We start from the raw sequence: 9545 nt of genomic DNA on the forward strand, positions 1-9545 counted from the left end.
CCTATATCAAACTGCAAAACTACAGGCAGACCTGGTTCCTCCCATTAATTACATCATCCTTAGGCCACTCAGATCCCCTGACCTGCTTTCCCAAGTCTAAACACAATGTCTCAAATTATCTACTCTCCAGGGAATCTCCAGCAACTGTAACAAAATTCCATTCGGCAGCTCTCTGCAAACACATACATGGATGGAACAAATGATGATCTCACTTCTATGGCATCTTGATTGCACCTTTTGCAGCCACAGTGTCTGGATACAGGATTTAAAAATATATATTACTGCAACAGATATACATAATACAATCTATATAAAAAAATCTACTTTCACCACATCAGGGGGGAGAGTGTTCACCAACTGAACCATACCTAAACGCGTCTTTGCGTTGAATAATCCTTACTAAATTGAAATAAATGAGCTGTCCCTGCAGTGTGGAACCATTCTCGATACAAAAAACATTCCTAATGCGCAAGAAATTACCATTGTCAACTGAGAGTTCAACACAGAATTTTAGCTGTTTAGCACAGGGCTAAATCGCTGGCTTTGAAAGCAGACCAAGGCAGGCCAGCAGCACGGTTCAATTCCCGTAATAGCCTCCCCGAACAGGCGCCGGAAATGTAGCGACTAGGGGCTTTTCACAGTAACTTCATTTGAAGCCTACTTGTGACAATAAGCGATTTTCATTTCATTTCATACATAATAAATATTTTTAAAATATAAAGTTCCCAATTCTTTTTTTTTCCAATTCAGGGGCAATTTAGCGGGTCCAATCCACCTACCCTGCACATCTTTGGTCTGTGGGCGGAGACCCACGCAGACACGGGGAGAATGTGCAAACACCACACGGACAGTGACCCGGGTCCTCAGCGCCGCGAGGCAGCAGTGCTAACCACTGCACCATCGTGCGCCCCCACAATAAATATTTTTTTAAAACGTTCACGCTTTTTAGTTTCCTTGGGGTATAATGCGAGGATGTTGTGCTATTTACTATTTTTAAGTCCACGTTCCTGAATGTTGAAAGCTTGAGGACATCATTGCTAATGCATCAGCAATTTTCTCATCTACTTCTCTGAATGTTGTTCCAATATCCTTTAATCTATAAGTTTATGATAAAACACTCACTGGAAGAGGTAACAGATGGAGGGACACTGTGGAACTTCCATTAGAGAAGTGGGAGTAAAATAGTAGGTTTGATTATCAACCATTCATACCAATTTCCGACCATTATAAATAGATGATTAAAGTGTACATCAAAGAGAGTTGATTTTAACCCTGTATGAAGATGAAGGTGAGCCTGAGGGAGATTAATGGATTGGGTTCCATTTCGAGAAAGCCACCTCACGTTTAGGACCTCCAATGTCTCCGTGGTCCAGAGAGGAGCTGAAAAGGTGGGAAGCCCCCCCCCCCGCACCCCCCCCGCTTTCTCCCCACCAGATGAAGCCCCTCCCGAAGGAAGATGTACAATGTACAGCACAAAAAAAGGACCATTCGGCCCCTCATTGGGTGTGGGCCTCAGGGCAACCTTACTTGCCCTTCAACTTCCAGGGCGCTTTTAAGAGTCAACCGCATGCCGCTGTTGATCTGGAATCACGAGTAGGTCAGACCAGGTCAGGATGGCAGATTTCCTTCCGAGAGGACATCAGTGAACCAGATGTGTTTTTACCGCGATCTTTTAATTCCATTTTTATTCAATTCAAATTACATCTGGTGGGATTCGAACTCGGGTCCACAGAGCATTAGCCAGGCTTCTGGGTTACTAATCCAATGACAATACCCCTGCACCACTGCCAGCTGTCCTACACCACACAAGGCCCCTCACGCACTATTTACTTCATTTCCTCCCATTGCCATATCCTCTTAGTCCTTCCTCTCTCATGTACTGGTCTAACTTCTCCTTAAATTTTTTAATGCTACTTGATTCAACCCCACCTTGTGGGGTGCGAGTCGCACATTCTCCCCACTCTCTGGGCCAAGAGGTTTCCCCTGAATTCCCTACCGGAATTCTTGGCGGCCATCTTATATTTACAGTCCCTAGTTTTGGACCCACTCACCCCACACGTGGAAACACCATCTCTATGTCAACCCGATCGAACCCCTTCATCATTTTAAAGTCGGCCATGAGGACACCCCCTCAGTCTTCCCTTTTCTAGAGAATAGAGTCCCGGCTTGTCTAATCTTTCCCGACAGTCGTACCCTCCCAATTTTGATATCCCTCTCAACCTTTTTCTTCACTTCCTCTGGCGTTTCATCCCTCTTGTTGTCATGGTGAACCGAAGGAATAGGAGCAGGAGTAGACCATTCAGCCCCTATAGACTTCAGTCGATAAGATCATGGTTGATCTGATCGTAGCTCCGACTCCATTGCTCTGCCTGTCCTCCATAATCCATGACTCCTTTGTCAATCAAAAATACTAACTAAGCCTTGAATATGATAGATGACCCCTAGGACTGAGGGGCCAAGAGGAGGCCATTTGGCCCGTCATACCTACTCCACCATTCGATACGGTCATGGCTGATCTGGTTATGGACTTGGCTCCACTTCCCTGTTTGATCCCCCTCCATAACCCTTGACCCCCCTTGCCGATCCCGCTCAGCTTTGAATACATTTACCAACACAACCTCCGTTACTTTCTGGGGAAGGCAGTTCCACAGACTAACGAGAGTGTGGTAACATGGCCCCATTAAGGGGCGGTCGTTCGCGGGTCATATGACTGGCTGGGCGCCGATTGCTTGGGGGCGTGCGAACCTCGGCCAATGGCAAGAAACCAGGCGGGTCCGGGGAGCAAGCGAACCCTCAGTGTGCGCCCAGGAGTCAAGGGGGCAAAGACCTGGTGCGGGATTCCCCGCTCCCCCAGCCGCATGTTTCTTGGCAACGCACCATTCCCTGGCAACAGGATGCTCTACTCCTGCCGCTTGTCAATGAGATCCGATTGAAGCCCCCCCACGGGGCGGGGGGGATGGTGTGGTGCCAGAACAGAGAATCCTAACAGCTGGAGAATTCCGCCCCTGTATCGTAGTTGCTGTGCTTATATTCAGTGCTACCTCGCTGTTGCTTGAAGCAGCCTCCTCGCTGATACCTCGCGCCGTTGCCGAGAGCAGAACGTTTTTCCTCGTTAAGCTGTTGCTTCTTTCATATCCACAAATCTGTGAAACGCTCGTTCTCCATCCTTCCACCAATGGGAATTGTCATAATATTCACTCATGTATATAATGAGATGCAGACAGTCAGTGATTGACACACAGGACGACCAGTAAGCACACAACACAGTGCAGCCAATCACCAGACAGGACACTACCACTATAAAGCCAGAGGGCACTAGGTTTCCCGCTCTCTCGGGACCCAGCCACTGAGACAGTCAGAGTCCACGAGCTAGCACAGTGCAAACACCATGCGGTAGCTGGTAAGTCTGGTCAGGCTAGTACAAGGTCTCCAGTCAGTTCAGTATAGTGTCGACCCACAGTTAAATATGTCTATCAGTTCTATCGTTGAATAAAACAGTGTTGGATCTTCTCCAGTGTTAGACGTCTGTTTCCAGCTTCCCTGCATCGAGTGCAGTCCACATCGAACCAACCTGCCTAACACATCAGGAATCGTTTACCCCATCCACTCTGTCCAGAGTCCCTCCTGAATTTGATCACCTTTCTCAAATCTCTGCCCAGCTTTATTCTCTTATCCAAGGGAAACAATCCCATCATCTCCAATCCATCCACAAATCCGCCGTTCCTCATCCCTGGAACCATTCTCGTGACTATATTCCTGCAGTCTCTCCAGTGCCTTTTTTGATGAGGACACGGGGAGACCACGCCCAGAACAGTAAAGGACTTAGATTTATTTACAATAACGGTGTAAATACTTCCGGGTGAATCCCGACCGAGTTCCTGGTTCTCTAGTTGGCGCCTCGCTGCCCGACCTTTTAGATAATGGTTGGTAGGGTGACCGCGCCTCTCAGCGGGAGAGGGCGAACTCCGCGAGGGCCACGGGATCGATAATCATTCCCGCCTCGAAAATCCGGTGCGGGTTTCTACAGTCTTCATACCCCTGGATTTTTGGGGGGGCCTTCCTCGCGTGGTGTTGGCTTCAAGCTCAAACTGCCTCCCCAAGGACCCTGGATCGGCGGACAATCCTCAGTTTTCCCCTTTAACCAAGGATCGACGTAGCTATGTAAATGGGAATTTTTTTCCCCGTCTTTCAAAGCTTAAAAGCAGTGCAGCGCTGTGTGGGTGAGCACCCTTTCTGCTCCGCGCCAACAACACCACCCTGCCGATCCCTGTCGCCACGCACGTTGGTCTCTCCTGCGCCTGAGCTCTTTGTTTCTTTTGAACTGCAGACGAGTAATTTCCCTTCAAAGTGCAATTTACAATCCTGTGGCACATTGCTAGTTTTCTGCCAACTCATGAGTGCTTTTTATTTTGAAGACACACAATGGCTGCCCCTTTGAGGGATCCGACTCATCTCCTCGTGCCAAGCGAACAAAGGCACCCGGTGGCTTCGAGTCTCTAAGCAGGTCAAAGCGAGAGTGTGGCCGGGCAGGGATTTGTTTTCCTCACTCCTCCGCTTTCCCCTCACGGAGAGAGAGTTGTTTCGGAGAGAATCCTGACAGAGATTGGCTGTGTTAGGCTGGCAGAGCTGAGGGGGGCGGGGGGTGGGGGGCTTCAACCATGACGGGCTGAATGGCCTGCTTCTGCACTGTAAGATCCCACGTGGGAGGACAGCTACATCACACTGGAGATAGAAAGACAGGCCGCCCCTCCCCCCCCACCCAACCCATGACGCAGTGCGAGCGTTGCCCGAGCGGTGACCTATGGATCAACATGGACGGCACAGCGGGCAGCACAGCTACCTCATGGCGCTAGTGACCTGGGTTCAGCTCCGGCCTTGCGTCACTGCCTGTGTGGAGTCTGCACGTTCTCCCCCGTGTCTGTGTGGGTTTCCTCCGGGGGCTCCGGTTTCCCCCCACAAAGATGTGCAGGTGAGGGTAGAATGACCATGATCAATGCGCGGGGGTTACAGGGATAGGGTGCAGGAGTGGGCCTAGGTAGTGATCATAGAATTTACAGTGCAGAAGGAAGCCATTCGGCCCATCGAGTCTGCACCGGCTCTTGGAAAGAGCACCCTACCCAAGGTCAACACCTCCACCCTATCCCCATAACCCAGTAACCCCACCCAACACTAAGGGCAATTTTGGACACTAAGGGCAATTTATCATGGCCAATCCACCTAACCTGCATATCTTTGGATTGTGGGAGGAAACCGGAGCACCCGGAGGAAACCCACGCACACACGGGGAGGATGTGCAGACTCCGCACAGACAGTGGCCCAAGCTAGAATCGAACCTGGGACCCTGGAGCTGTGAAGCAATTGTGCTATCCACAATGCTACCGTGCTGCCCCTCACCGTGAAGTGTTGGGTATGCTGGGTCTGCAAGGACTGCGTTTACCAGAGCAGAGAGAGAGACAGGCTACCAACACTTGTAGAAGTACAACTCTATTTTATTTAGCTATGAGCTGTTAAACATACTTGCACTGTGGGTCGACACTATGTTAGGTTGACTGGAGACCTGGGGCTAACCTGACCAGACTATACTGCTAGCACATGGTAGATGTTCGTGTTACTGATCATGGGCTCTGTCTGTCTCAGAGACTGCATCCCGAATGAGCGGGAAAACTAGTGCCCGCTGGCTATATAGTGGCCGTGTCCTATCTGGTGATTGGCTGCTGTGTTCTGTGTGTTGATTGGTCTTTCAGTGTGTCAGTCAGTGTGTGTCTCTGCACCATCATATACTGATGTGTATGTTGTGACAGGTAGGGTGCTCTTTCGGAGGTTCGGTGCAGACTCGATGGGCTGAATGGCCTCCTTCTGCACTGTAGGAATTCTATGGGTCACACCTCGCTCCTGAACCTCAGGCGGTAGTATTTAATGAAAGGCATTGGAGAGGCCGGGATGAGAATCATCAGTTTGCTCGATAATCCGGGGAAGTAGGGGACGGTTTCCTTCGATAAATGAGGGCTGAGGGGCGATCAGAGAGGGGTGCTCTTGCCATCAGGGGCCTGGGCAGAGTAGAGAAGGAGAAACTGTTCCCTTGGTGGAAAGGATTGTTTCCTCTTGTGGCGGGGGGGAGGGGGGTGGGGGGGTGGAATCTAGAACACGGGGTGGCTGTTTAAATATAAAGGGTCGCCCATTTAAAACAAAGATAAAGAAATTTATTTTCTCTCAGAGGGTGGTGAGTTTCTGGAACTCGCTTCCTCAAAAGGCAACGGAGGTAGAGTGATGGAATATTTTTAAGGCAGAGCGGGTTAGATTCTTGATTAACAAAGGGGGGGGTGGAGAAAGGTTATCGGGGTGGGGCAGGAATGTGAGGTTGAGGTCACAATCAGATCAGCGGTGATTTTATTGAATGGCGGGGCAGACTCAAGGGGCCGAGTGGCCCCTTCTACTTCTTATGTCCGTGTGAAAGGATCGCGGACGAGAGAGCACAGACTTAAATAATTGGCAAAAGAAGGAAAAGCGATATGGGAAAGAACTTTTTCACGTGGCGAGTGGTTGGAATCTGGCAGGCGCTGCCCGAGACTCTGATAGAGGCAGGTTCAATTGAGACGTTCAAAAACAAAGTAGGGTATTATGGTGCAGAGCTAATAGAGAAGGCGGGAGAATGGCGTTGGGTGTATTGTTGGCGTTAAAAAAATTCTGCAATTCTTTGGCTCAATTGTTCTATATTTGATTCTGTGAGTCTGTCAACTGACCACTGCTCACTGTGCTTGACGGGTGAAGCCTGGGTGTGGACTCGGAGAAAAGTAAACAAACAGTAGAAGAACTGGAATCCTGAGCTTGAAGCACGGAGTAGTCAGTTTGAAGCATTGTGAATCAAACCTGTTAGACAGCTGGAGTCATCCCTGCAGGGGCCCCGAGAAATAAAAAAAATGTAATGCTCGTATTTCCGATCTGTTTGTTTGTTTGTTTGTTTGACATGTTGTGGACCGGGAGGTTGGGAATGGGCTTGCTCTTGGTGATGGTTTAGCACAGGGCTAAAGAGCTGGCTTTGAAAGCAGACCAAGGCAGGCCAGCAGCACGGTTCAATTCCCGTACCAGCCTCCCCGAACAGGCGCCGGAATGTGGCGACAAGGGGCTTTTCACAGTAACTTCATTTGAAGCTGACTCGTGACAATAAGCGATTTTCATTTCATTTTCATTTTCATGTTGCCTCGTTCGTGGAAAGGTATCTTCAGCCAGCACACCAAAATCTGTTGACGTTGGTAATCGGAGATTGAGATGATTGGGGACAAGGACTGGAACTTGAACTGGGGGGTGTGCCGTGGGGGGGTCACTAATATAATCAACTCCAAACGCTATGCTCCTCCAAGTCTGACCACCTTTGAGCATCTTCAATTTTCTCCATCCCACCTTGACTGGGGTTATCCACTAGGAGCCGCCTGTGGCCCTGATCTCTGGAATTCCCTCCTTAAACCTCCCTCTCTCCTCCTTTATGAAACATGTTAAAGAGGCGCACCATTCCTTGCCTTTATACTGTCCCGCTCCTTCCTGTTTAGCCCCTCATTCCCCCTTTCTTATATTTTTTGCCGTTACATTTGCGATCCCTGGATGATTATTCGACATGCCACTTGAAGGCAAGAAGCCTGCATCTTTAAATCGAGCAGGAAGAATCCGGAAGCCTGTGCTGGTTTAAAGTGGCGATTGCAGACTGGCCAGTGTCAGTGATGACTCGGTTTGATTGATTTGGCTGGTGGTCAATGAATTGGCCCAAAAGGCTGTTCTGTGCCCGTTACCAGGTAGTGATTGGATATTATTCCACTGGAAGGTTTTCCAGAGTCCCCAGGTTCCAGATTGGTTTCAGTTTTGATTCAGGCAGCCCGATGAAGGAATCTAACCAACTCTCTCCAAAGAAAATCCAGCTAATTCTCCCGAGAAGGTCACTGTGGAGACTGACTCTCGCCAGCAAGTCTGGGTGTTGTTCCCTTGGGACTGCAGAGGCCAACCAAGAGCTGAAAGGAAGGTTTGATGTGAAATAAAGTGGGCTGGATTCTCCATAGACCGGCACCGAAATCGGGAACGGCGATCGGGCGGAGAATGGATTCCGATGCCAGAATCGCGCGCGGCTGGCGCTGGTTTGATGCTGGTCCGCCAGGCTCCGCCCTCTCCAAACTGGTGTCATCGGGATGCGTGCCGTGTGCCGTTGCGACGCCATTGGCGTGTCATCGGCCAGCCCACCTCTGATGCTCCGGCCTCACAGGGCCGAGTTCCTGATGGTGCTGGTCACGAGCGGTCCTAGCGGTTGGGAACCCGGCGTGCCGGCTGCGGATTGTGTCCAGCGCCGCCACACTCGTCCGGGATCTGTACCGCTGGCTGGGAGGTGGGGGGGGGGTTGGGGGGGGGGGGGTGGGGGGGCTGCCGCTAGAGCTGGGGGAAGTGGTGAGGGGTGGACAGGGGAGTGGGCTATTGGGGACGGGGTGGGCGGGTATGTGGTCCAGCACGCCGGCGCCATGTTTTCCGGCGTGACCAGTGCAGGCCGCCAGCCCTGTGCCTGCGCTGCCCGGGACCCGGCGATTCTCCGGCCGTTTCCGGCATGATCCACGGGCGGCTGACACGGCACCGGTGCTAGCCCTTCACCGGTACCGGAATCGGGGAGGGGTTTGTGCCGATCTTCCTGTCGTGAAACTCCCACGGATTCCCCGTTCGGGCCCGCACTTAGCCTCAGAAACCGAGAATCCGGCCAGAGCATCGACAAAAAGGTAGAGGCCTGAATTTGAAGACATAGATCTAGAATCCGCACAGATGGAGGCCACTCAGCCCATCGAGGTCTTCACCGACCCTCTGAAAGAGCACCCTACCTGAGGTCAGGGCCCCAACCTATCCCCGTAACCCGGCAACCACACTTAATCTTTTTGGACACTAAGGTATAATTCAGCATGGCAAATGCACCTAACCTGCACATCTTTGGACTACGGGAGGAAACCAGAGCACCCGGAGGGAACCCAACCGGGTTCGATCCCGGCCCTGGGTCACTGTCCGTGTGGAGTTTGCACATTCTCCCCGTGTCTGCGTGGGTTTCACCCCCACAACCCAAAAAGATGTGCAGGGTAGGTGGATTGGCCACGCTAAATTGCCCCTTAATTGGAAAAAAAAAGAAAAGAATTGGATATTCTAAACTTATTTTTAAACAATTAACCAGTTGTATTTGCTGCATATTCCATTACAGTTCTTGTTATAAATAAACAGTAATTGTGTTTACATTTACAAACCTAGTGACCGTAATTATTGGGCAGCTGAGCGCGAAGGATCTTGGGTATTTTTCTAAGAATGATTGGCTAATTCACTTGTGACTCCGGGACGAGCGGGGTTGGAATTGGCCGCGCACTGACCCAGGTTGTCATAACAACAGTTAGAATGATGAAGTACAAAGTGCTAGACACTCACAAAACACTGGTTAGGCCCCGGCGGGGAGGGTTGCGCCTAGTTCTGGACACGTTGGGCGGGATTCACCACTCACGCGCCAAAGTGCCCACGCCGTTGTGAACGCCGTCGAGATTCAC

Source organism: Scyliorhinus torazame, chromosome 25 (genome assembly GCF_047496885.1).
Source record: "Scyliorhinus torazame isolate Kashiwa2021f chromosome 25, sScyTor2.1, whole genome shotgun sequence".
Taxonomy (NCBI): Eukaryota; Metazoa; Chordata; class Chondrichthyes; order Carcharhiniformes; family Scyliorhinidae; genus Scyliorhinus; species Scyliorhinus torazame.